Below are 10,613 nucleotides of genomic sequence, written 5' to 3'. Positions count from 1 at the left end.
TCTGTGACTTTATTACTCATTCACTGGCTAGACTGTATGTTCCCGCAATTAATTCTTATTCTTCAACCCATTGGACTATTTCGGTACAATCGTACCATAGCTTCTTATTTGAATAAAAAAAAAACAAATCGTAGTTAATTATTTTTCTCCAGACAGTAAATAATTATATTAAAGAATATAACCAAAGTAAAAATTATAAATTCTGCAGTAAAGAAACACCATGCAGGTATAATGTATAATAAAGTTGTGTTCCATTTAAGAGTACGAGCCCGAAAACAGGCCATTCGGCCTTTCTAGTACGTGGCAAAAACTTCATAGCTAGTCACACTGACCTGCACCAATTCCATAACCTTCCAGACCTATCCGACTGATATATATCTCCAGTTCATTTTTTTTCGAGCCTAAAGGACCCCAAAACCCAGCATTTTAAACATTTTATCTTTCACCCTAAGTCCATGTCTTCTTGTATTTACCACGACAAATGGTTTCTTAAATAAAAATTGTTTTAAATATTTTTAAACATGAATACAGAATCAAACTTGAACTTATCACAATTAACTTAATTAACCTAACTTAACCTCCTTTTAATTCTCAGCCCATGTGTATATAATGTGTGTGTGTAAATTTAAGAAAGTTCTTTGTTTTACAGTCCATTCTCACTTCTCACTCTTCAAAGTTCTCTGGGTGCAGGCAATTCTTAAACTGTACAGAATGTAACATGTATAAAGTTCACCAGGTTTTGGTACTTGATGGGTTACCACTCAGGAAGGTTCTTGTATGTTTACAGAGAGAGATGTGTTGTTTAAGGACATCCACAAATGGGGTACCACCATTAGTCACCTCAATGTCTTACTGATGAATTTTGCCCCCTTCAGAGTTCTCCAGATGATCACCTCTTTCTTTCAGGCTACCACAGAGATATTTTCTGTTCCACTTATTCCAAGAGAAGGATGATGCCGATTGCATTCCAACCATCCAGCACTCTTGAGCTTCCATTTCAGTTCCAACAAGCTTCTCCTACCTTGTTACTGCTTTCTGTGTCACACAGAGTCAAGGATTCACTTCTGCTTCTTTGAGACTCTGCAAACCTGACTGCCAGGAAGCCTGTGTCCTTCCCTCTCTTACTTGCAAAACCCCTAACGTTCTCCTGCAAACAATAGGAGTAGAGTCTGTGGTTTTTGGGTAAACAAGAACCCTTCAATGACATCTGAGCAATCTTGTAAAAAGCCTTGCAAAAAAGATATCAGTAGGCAGCCTGTCTGCTTTTTGTGGTTTCAAAGACAATATTCCATTCATTCATGATGTCAATTCAATTAACACCCACTTGTGAAATCCATAGGGATTCTAAACAGTTTCTGCAAGTACTCTGGATATGATATGTCCAGCATTTTCAAATTAGATCTGTTTAAAGTGTATATATGTATCCTATTCTAACTTTTTCAATTTATCACCCAAAATATTTCTATATATTCTATCACAATTTTTAAAACTCATGTGTGATGCCATATTTACAATGTCAGATGGCAACTGATTCCACATTCCCACAAGTATCTGAGTGAAAATTTTTCCCTACTCTTCCCCTTAAACATTTTATCTTTCACCCTAAGTCCATGTCTTCTTGTATTTATCCCTCCTCATGTAAGTGAAAAGAGCCTCCTACTGGCATTTGCCTCTCATTATTTTGTAAAACTTTCACATTTCCCTCATTTTTCTACACTCCAAGGAATAGAGTCCTAACCTTATTAATCTTTCCCTGTAACTCAATTCCCTTCACATTAGCAGCAGAAAAGAAAATAATATAAGCAGACCCCTTAAATTCATCAAACCATCCAGATAGCCAGCATTCAAAATGATACCATATCATTAATAGCTAATAAAAATATCCCAATAACATTATTTATATAGATAATAATATTATTACATTTCAAGATTAATAATGCAAGTATCTAAAACCTCTACTTGATTTAAATAAAATGTTCACATTTTAAATAGACCATGCACGTGAACATTATTCGAATGTTAGCCCTATTTTCCCATGATCACTTAGTAAACTAAGTGCACAACCCCAGTTCCTCACGGTCGATAGTAAACAACATAGACTGGATTACTTGCTCTAGATAAGTTAAAATGGAAATAGGTAATTACTATCAACATTATAAAGTAAAGCGAGTATATTCCATTTAAATCTTTACTGACAAACAGAAACAAAATAAGGAAAAATAAAATAATTTTAAAAAATGCCACATATTTTAGCCTTTCAGAGAACAAAACATTACCCCTTCAATTAACATGAAAACAGCCATACCTCCTCCACTCAAAACAAAACAAAGCCTCCAAATTTTTTTAAACTTCAGGCACCAATTACTGGTTAATATTAGATGAATTTGAGAGAAACCTATTGAAAACATTGAATGCCTCTTCCACCGGATTCAAAAATTCCTTGTGACCATCTTCTGAAGTGATGGCAGATGAGCTAGATATAACAATATGGGTTTGAATCCTTTCTTGTGCAGTTCAAACATGATTTCTCGCAAATAAACCGTCTTGGACTTTTATTTAAATCTTGTAAGTTGATAATAAGAAAAAACTAGTATTATTTGGTATATTATACTTATCTTTCAATTAGTCAAATGTCCAAAAAAATCTTTTAAAAATATCCATTACTCTTTTAAATCCGCAATTATAACACATGTCAAAATAAGCATCATTAACTGTAAAAGGAATCAAAGGATTTTTCTTTAATAACATGCCATACAACTGATAATTCTTCATTCCTCTTTCTACATGTTTTATATTCCACATTTTATGTATATGTTTCAAAGTTTGTGTATCAATTTGCCCTCCCAACAGTCTTTCATGGTATTTATACAAAATATGCTCAAAATTATTTTTTCCTATTTTACTAATTTCAATTTATACTCACATTATCTTTTCACCAGTCTGATAACAGGAAGACAAAATCTAAGTTTAACTGCTTTATAGTAATTTTTAAAATTAGGCAATTGTAGTCTCCCTGATCATATTTACATGTTTGCTTTTCCAAAGCAATCCCAGGCATGTTTCTTGGCAAATAAACCGTCTTGGACTTTTATTGAAATCTTGTAAAAACATTGTTGGTACAAAAATTGATAATTATTGAAATAGGTATAGTATTTGAGTAAAATATGCAGAGAAGTTTCACTAGACTGATACCAGGGATGGAAGGACTTGCATATGATGAAAGGTTGGATAGATCAGGCTTATATTCTCCGGAAGTTAGAAAATATAGGGGGAATCGTAAGGGTTTAAACAGACTAGATTCAGATAGGTTGTTTCCATTGCTGGAAAAATCCAGAACCAGTGGTCACAGCTTAAGGATCAGGGAAGTTTTTTTTTTGGACTGAAATGAGGAAAAATACTTCTCTCAGAGGGCGTTCGATCTGTATATTTATTTGCCAGAGGAAGTAGTTGAGGCCAGTTCCTTGTCAATATTGTGCCCTTGTGGTTAAGGGGATCAGGGGGTAATGGGAGAAGGTCGAAACAGGGTACTGATCAGCCATGATCATATTGAATGGTGGTGTAGGTTTGAAGGGACAAATGGCCTACTCTTGCAACTATTTTTCTCTGTTTCAAAGTTTCACACAATTTATCCTTCTTATTAAAGAAATTGGAAAATCTTTCCATCTAATTCTTTAATTAAGGTAGTAATTTAATTTAAATAAATTATATTATTCTTCTTATTATTATTTCCTAGATATTTGACCGTCTCCCTCTGCCATTTAAATTTTGTCATTTTCTTAACTTTAGTGTAATCTATCTCAGTCATTGTCATTACCTCACTTTTATAAATATTTACCTTATAACCTGATTTTTAAGTTTGTTAAATATAGCACAGCAAAAAAATACCATCAATAGCTTTGGTTTTATATGCAGAAAAAGCGTTTGATAGATTAGAATGTGATTATTTATTTCATGAATTGAATGCTTTGGTATTCCAATAAATTTTATAAATTGGATAAGTACATTATATAATTTCCCAAAGGCCAGAGTAATTACAAATAGAAAAATATCCATTTTTTTTCCATTGAAAAGATAATCTCGACAAGGTTGTCCACTATCTCCTTTTTGATTTGTGTGGGCCATAGAATATGGGTTAATATCAAGTTAAAAGGTAAGTACGAGTTTGCTTGAAATGATACCCAATTTCTGAGGCAACGCCGCTTCCATTTCAAACCATGCACTTGCCACATTGCAGCGTTTCTTAATTAAATTACTGAACAAAGCACAACATATCATGGCGGGGGATTAGACCAGCTGACGTCATTTATTTATGCACATTATTCAAATGCATTTTGAACAGTTAAAACCGAAAAGCCCCGTCGGAGATCTGTAATATGCGGCTTTTAAACTCGATTCGGAGGAATTAAATTCGGCAAAGAGGAACACATCGCCTCGCATAGAACATGTGGGAGCGTTATCTAAGTGTGGAGAAAATATTGTACATGATCATCGCTGTCTTCGGAGTTCTTGGTAACTCTCTACCAATACTTGCGTCCTTTGAAGTCGGGTCGATCTTTTGGGTGTTGACATGGATTACTGCGCTTTTTTGGCAGAGCAATGCCAATCAGCATCCGAATCATGATCGAACGCATTCGATGGACAGCTGAAAAAATAGTTGCTGCTGTTCTTCGTTCACAGCAGAAACGAAGAAAACCACCTGTCCGAAATACTGAGTAATACGAAGAAGGGCAGTGCAACTTAATTTAATGTTGATATATCGACAGCAGAAATTCTGAAATAGTAGCTATTCAAAGAATAGAAAAAAATGTTGGCATGTTTCATATTTCCTTATTTTAAGTGGCCGGAGATGTTCCGCAAAGTTTACATCAATTCTTGACAGCCATTTATGAACGTGTGTGGCACAGTTAGCGTCGTCGTTGGGACAAAGCTATAACAGTGCACGGCGGCGCCGGCTCTAAAGTACTTCTGATTTTACTCGAGTCTGTGTGGGCGATCCCGGTACTCCGATTTCCTGCCATCCATTAAAACCGCACGGAAACAGTAGGTTAACCTGTGGTGTTTGTGGACCAGAAGTGTGTATAACCTCGCAGCATGTATAAATGTAACTCATTAAATCATGTTTTAAAATTCCGAAGTTTCAAATGGTCTAAATTGGAGGGAGAGGTATAACAAGTGTAAATTGTGGTTTTCATTGGCTTTCCTTATCGTGTCATGTGAAATGATAATGAGTGATTAGAGGTAAGAAAGGAACACGTTCTAAAGTTTGGTGACGAAGAATCGAAATGAAAAGAATCATTTTGCAGGTCATTGATGAAAATCAGATGTTGTCATATGTTTTGGATTTCAGCACATTCCCTCAGACAGGATAGAAGTTGAACTGTGATATTCAGAGTTATTTTTCCACATCAATTTCCGAAGCAACCGCCAACAGCCGGTTGTTGTTTGATTCTTGTTACTCCTGTGTTGAGATCTCGGGAGACGGTCATAAATCTTTCTGGATATCTTACAAGACGCGAGAAGTTGAATAATTGGTGCGCACATCAAACACTGGAGTGGATGAATGAAGCAGAGAAATAATTCAGAAACTCGAAAAAAGGCAAACAGATGGAAACCTGAGAAAGTAAATGGTTGGTTGGAAGCCAGATTGATGAAATCCAGTAACATGAAAGAGAAAGAGGAGAGAGAGAGAGAGAGAGAGAGAGAGAGAGAGAGAGAGAGAGAGAGAGAGAGAGAGAGAGAGAGAGAGAGAGAGTACGTATAAGAAAGAAAAATGACAGAGAGAAAGGGGAGAAGAAGAGAAAGATAGGGGAATGCAGAATGCATAAAAAGAGAGGGAGGGAGTTCTGGATTGGAACATTGTGTCCGCGCTGAGGATTAGACATGAGCAAATAGAATGACAGGCGCTGAGTTGCCGACTTTTGCTTCTATTCAGTTTCCTTTGCTTGATTTGCATCTGCTTGTGATACGTACATAGCTTTCAGCAACACCTGTGCTTTAACATTTATCTCCTAAATCACCATTCAGCTTCACTAAACGGACATTCACCTAAAGGGACTTAATCCCAATTATTCAAATAAGTGTTTTCGCTGTCCGAAAGAAATAGGGACTTTTTTTTGGCATTCAGTGAGGTCTTGAGAAAAAGAGGAAAGAGTTCGAATGAACTGAGTACATTAATAGGTTAATTATGAAGATAAAGATACCAAAGGATCGAATAAAATTTTTACTTGGAGATATTTAAGAAATTATATAAAATTGAAATTGGACAATACCAAGAGAACATTTTTAAATATTGCAATAGCAACTGCAAAGAAATGCATTGCGATATCATGGAAAGATGATAGAGAAATGTAAATAAGTGGATAGTATCATGAGATGTTTGATTGTATATCTTTGGAAAAAATACATATAGTTTAAGGAATCCAGTTGAACTTTTTTATAGTATTTGGAAACCATCATGGATTTTATGGATAGTTTTCCATCCACCACTTCTATGTTATCCATTCCTCATAATCAATATTTTAATACCAATTAATGATTGTCTAGGCTAATATTATTGTATATTAGATGGTCGTTGTTTTTTTATTTTCTTTCTTTGGGTTAGGAGTGGGGAATGGGGAGAAAATTTATAAAATATTTTTTGTATCATTGCGTATGGCTATTTCATTAATGCTCTATTCTTTTTTTTTCCTGTAATGATGCAAACAAGTAGCTAATTAAAAAAAAACCTTTAGGGTCACGCGCTTCGAGGAACGGTTCGGAAGTGCTATTTCAGTGAGAGCGATCCGTTTCGAATCCGAAGCTATTAACTGTTAAGAATTCACTTCTTCTGATGGCAATCTAAAATCGGAATCTGAGATCTGACTGCAGGGGTTTCCTTTGAATGCTGCTGTTTCGTCCTTCATTCCGAAAACTTACCAGATCAGTTGCTTAATTGGTCACTTGTTCGAACTGGTCGGTGTCGTGGGTGGGATGCTGACTGAAAACTAATATGAACTCAAATCTCTGTTGGTCAACGGACCCCGAGACAAGCCCTATCACTCTTGGCAGGGCATATCCACTGCTGTCGGTACTATCAGAGCAGGAGGCAATATTGCAAGGGAGTTGACATTGTTACTAAAATTAATCATCTGGTCACGTCTACCCAAAGTTTTGGGAACATTCCAGAAATGGGTATGAACGTTCTGCTTAATCACTTAATATCTTAACTAATCACTAAGCATATTTGGAATTTTAACTGTGCTTTGTGTGTGTGCTCGTCTGCTAATTTCCGCCCTTAATCCCCGTTTTAATTATTTGAGTATTATTTTGCGGAGAACGTGGAGGGATATGTATGTATCAGGCTTCATTAACTTCAGTTTTGTGGAAAGAGTATTGAATATGTCATTCTGATTACCTGTCTTTTTCCCTTTTGTCCAGTGAACGTGGTGGCGATTGCTATCCTGTCCCGGGGAAAGTGCGGCCTCTCCACATGCACCACTCGGTACCTGGTGGCCATGGCAATGGCGGACCTGATGGTGATCATTACTGAAGTAATTTTCAGTCGAATTAAATTCCATTACTTCCCCGTGTGTTTCCTGCATATCACCCCCGTGTGCGGTATTTTACACGTTCTTGCTCGTGTAGCAACGGACTATTCGGTCTGGTTTACGGTTTCCCTCACATTTGATAGATTTGTCGCCATTTGTTGCCTGGATCTAAAAGCTAAATATTGCACTGGTAGAACTGCGGCGTTTGTTCTGGCAGCAATTGCCGTTACACTCTTCCCGAAGAGCATCCCTTACTACTTTTTTTTCGAGCCGTTGATGTTTATTGATAATGTGCCCTGGTTTTGTCAAGTGAAGCTAAGCATTTACGCTGACCCTGGATGGGTCGGATTTCACTGGTGCGATAAGTGTTTAAATCCATTATTTCCTTTCACTGTAATCCTGCTGTTCAACGGCCTGACAATCAGGCACATTCTTGTGGCCAGTCGGGTCCGCAAGGGACTGATCGGTCAGGACAAGTGGGGAAACCGCAGTGATCCCGAGACGGAGGGCAGGAGGAGGTCTGTGCTTCTGCTCTTCACAATCTCCGGCAGTTTTCTCTTGCTGTGGATGGCGAACGTTTTACAATTCCTTTATTTTCGAATCGCAGGCATTGGAGGAAACGAAAACGAATCACAAATGGTCTTTAACTTTGTCGGATACTTGCTGCGAACTCTAAACTGCTGCACGAACACGTTTATTTATGCAGCAACCCAGACAAAGTTCAGGGAAGAGTTGAAGAGCGCGGTTAAATATTCCATCTGCTTCTTTCAGAAATAAATTTCATAACGCAACCCTCCGAGCCAGGCGGACTGTATAGTGATTTATCCTTTTCATTCAGTGCAATTGTTCACCAAATCCCCTGCGACATTTAGTTTTCACATAAAGCGATCTACGCTCAACTTCACCTTTTAACGTCTGGAATTCAGATTTCAGGACATCATTGTTACGATCCCAGAGGACCCATAAACGCTCCAGCAATAGATATTCACAAGGACAAATAGTTACTGAAACAAAAGTTGCTTTGACGTATCGTTAAACATAAAAAAAGGCAGACTCAAACTTTAACTTATCTCTATTGACTTAATTAACCTAACTTAACCCCCTTGTAATTCTAAGCGCAGGAATATGTGATGTGTGTGTAAGTTCAGAAAAGTTCTTTGGTTCAGAGTCCAAACTCACTTCCCATTCCTCCAATTCAGGTTGCAGACAATTCTTATACTGTGCACAGAATTTAACATTTATGAAGTTCACCAGGCTTTGGTGCTTGAAAGGTAACTGTTACCACTCAGGAATGTTCTTGTCGGTTTTCAGAGAGAGATTTGTTGTTCCAGGTCATCCACAACTGATTCATTTTTAATCAGCCACTCCAGTGTCTTGCTGATGAAACCTACCCCCTTCAGTTTTCTTCAGATGATAACCTCTTTTTCTCAGGTAACCACAGTGTTCCTTTTTGTTTCTGTTATTCCAAGTGAAACATTAAACGATCAGTCCACTCCTCTTGTCTCTCTCTCTCTCTCTCACTCACTCACTCACTCTCTCTCTCTCTCACACACACACACACACACACACACACACACACACACACACACACACACACACACACACACACACACACACACACACTCACACACACACACAGAGTAAAGCTTCTTTAACTCTGCTTGCAAAACTAGATGTCCTTCTTAGAACAAGAAGGTTCACGTAGACTGTCTGCGGCTCCGAGAAGCTCTTTCTTCTGTTGCCTTGTTGTCAACAATAATCCATTAATGAATTATCAAGATCATTCTCCCAACGTCTTGCGTTGGCCCCAATATGTCTCGCATCGGGCAGAGCTCCAGTATTTCAAATAAGATCTGTTTTAAAGCGTTTGTATGTGTCATACTCTAACAAACCTTTCCCAATGTATCTCCTAAAACATATCTAGATACTCTGACACAACATATATGACTCTTCCCTGCTCTACAGAGTTGTGTGTACATGTAATGTAAGTGATGCTCGAATAGTAGGAAAAACAATCTTGAATAGCCAATCGGTGATCAATACAGCAATAATTTTTCAGTCGGATCAAATTCCAATACTTCCTAAAGTTATGTCCCACAGAACGATAGCCTACCACCACAATAGGCACGATGGAATATCATGGCATCCTTTCCCCATTGTCTACCTATTTTGTCTGCTATGTTGCCCGTTCCAACAATATCTAATTTCACACTTAATGCTCTCAATGTTTGGTCTCACTTGAAGAAAATATTCCCGGAATTTGTAACTTACTTCGATTTTATACGTCATTTATAGTTTATCTAAAACCAGCGGTGAATCTGATATTGTACCCAATATGTCTCGTGCTTCAAATACTGTTCTATATCTAAGCCCTGTCTTTATTCTCTGCACGTTTCACAACTCCCAGGTTTTCGTCCAGCCTAAAGGTTGAATTGAGACCTCAAAACCCCTCGGACCACTGCATAGCCGTAACGTCAAAGGGGGACAATCTCCACGACCCACGTGTCTAGGCCGAGAATGATGTGGATTACAAACTATATATGTCCTGTTCACACATGATTTTCACTTAATCCCTTCACTTTAATCTGTCTGTCATGATATCTATTGGAGACTCTATTGTTGTATCTACCTCCACCACAAGCAATGGATACGGTTCCATGCACAAATCACTCTCTGACTAACAATTTTGAATGCCCTTCTCCTTTCCACCACCGCTCCCATAAATTCAATTCTTCAGGTATGTGACGCTTTTACACCATGAAAAGAACACAGATTATGACTTGACAGCCTGCAAACGCCGTTCATTACTTTGCAAAAATTCCAATCTGTCTACCCATAGCCATCGACGCTGCAGAGAAAACAATACAAGCTTGTTGAATATCTCTCCATTACTCCTTTCGTCGGAGCCAGGCAACGTCTTGATCAACTTTAATGGTGCCATTTTTTAATCATTCAGTACCTTTGTAGAGAGGAAGGAGAAGACATCTGCCAATATCCGCATTTCTTCCAGCGAGCAGCTTCCAAAACATCGATCTACATCACCAAGATGAACAAAATCTATATGGGAGCTTTTTTTCATACATTTCA

At 37.6% G+C, this 10,613-nt stretch overlaps 1 pseudogene; it reads right to left on the bottom strand.

The window, feature by feature from the left end:
* Positions 1–10,613, bottom strand: part of LOC138748042 (NACHT, LRR and PYD domains-containing protein 12-like) — a 211,156-nt pseudogene that overhangs the window by 27,598 nt on the left and 172,945 nt on the right.

The sequence above is a fragment of the Narcine bancroftii genome, chromosome 13 (assembly GCF_036971445.1).
Source record: "Narcine bancroftii isolate sNarBan1 chromosome 13, sNarBan1.hap1, whole genome shotgun sequence".
Lineage (NCBI taxonomy): Eukaryota > Metazoa > Chordata > Chondrichthyes > Torpediniformes > Narcinidae > Narcine > Narcine bancroftii.
The sequence above is the reverse complement of the archived record's forward strand: the minus strand, read 5'-3'. Positions and strand labels throughout refer to the sequence as shown.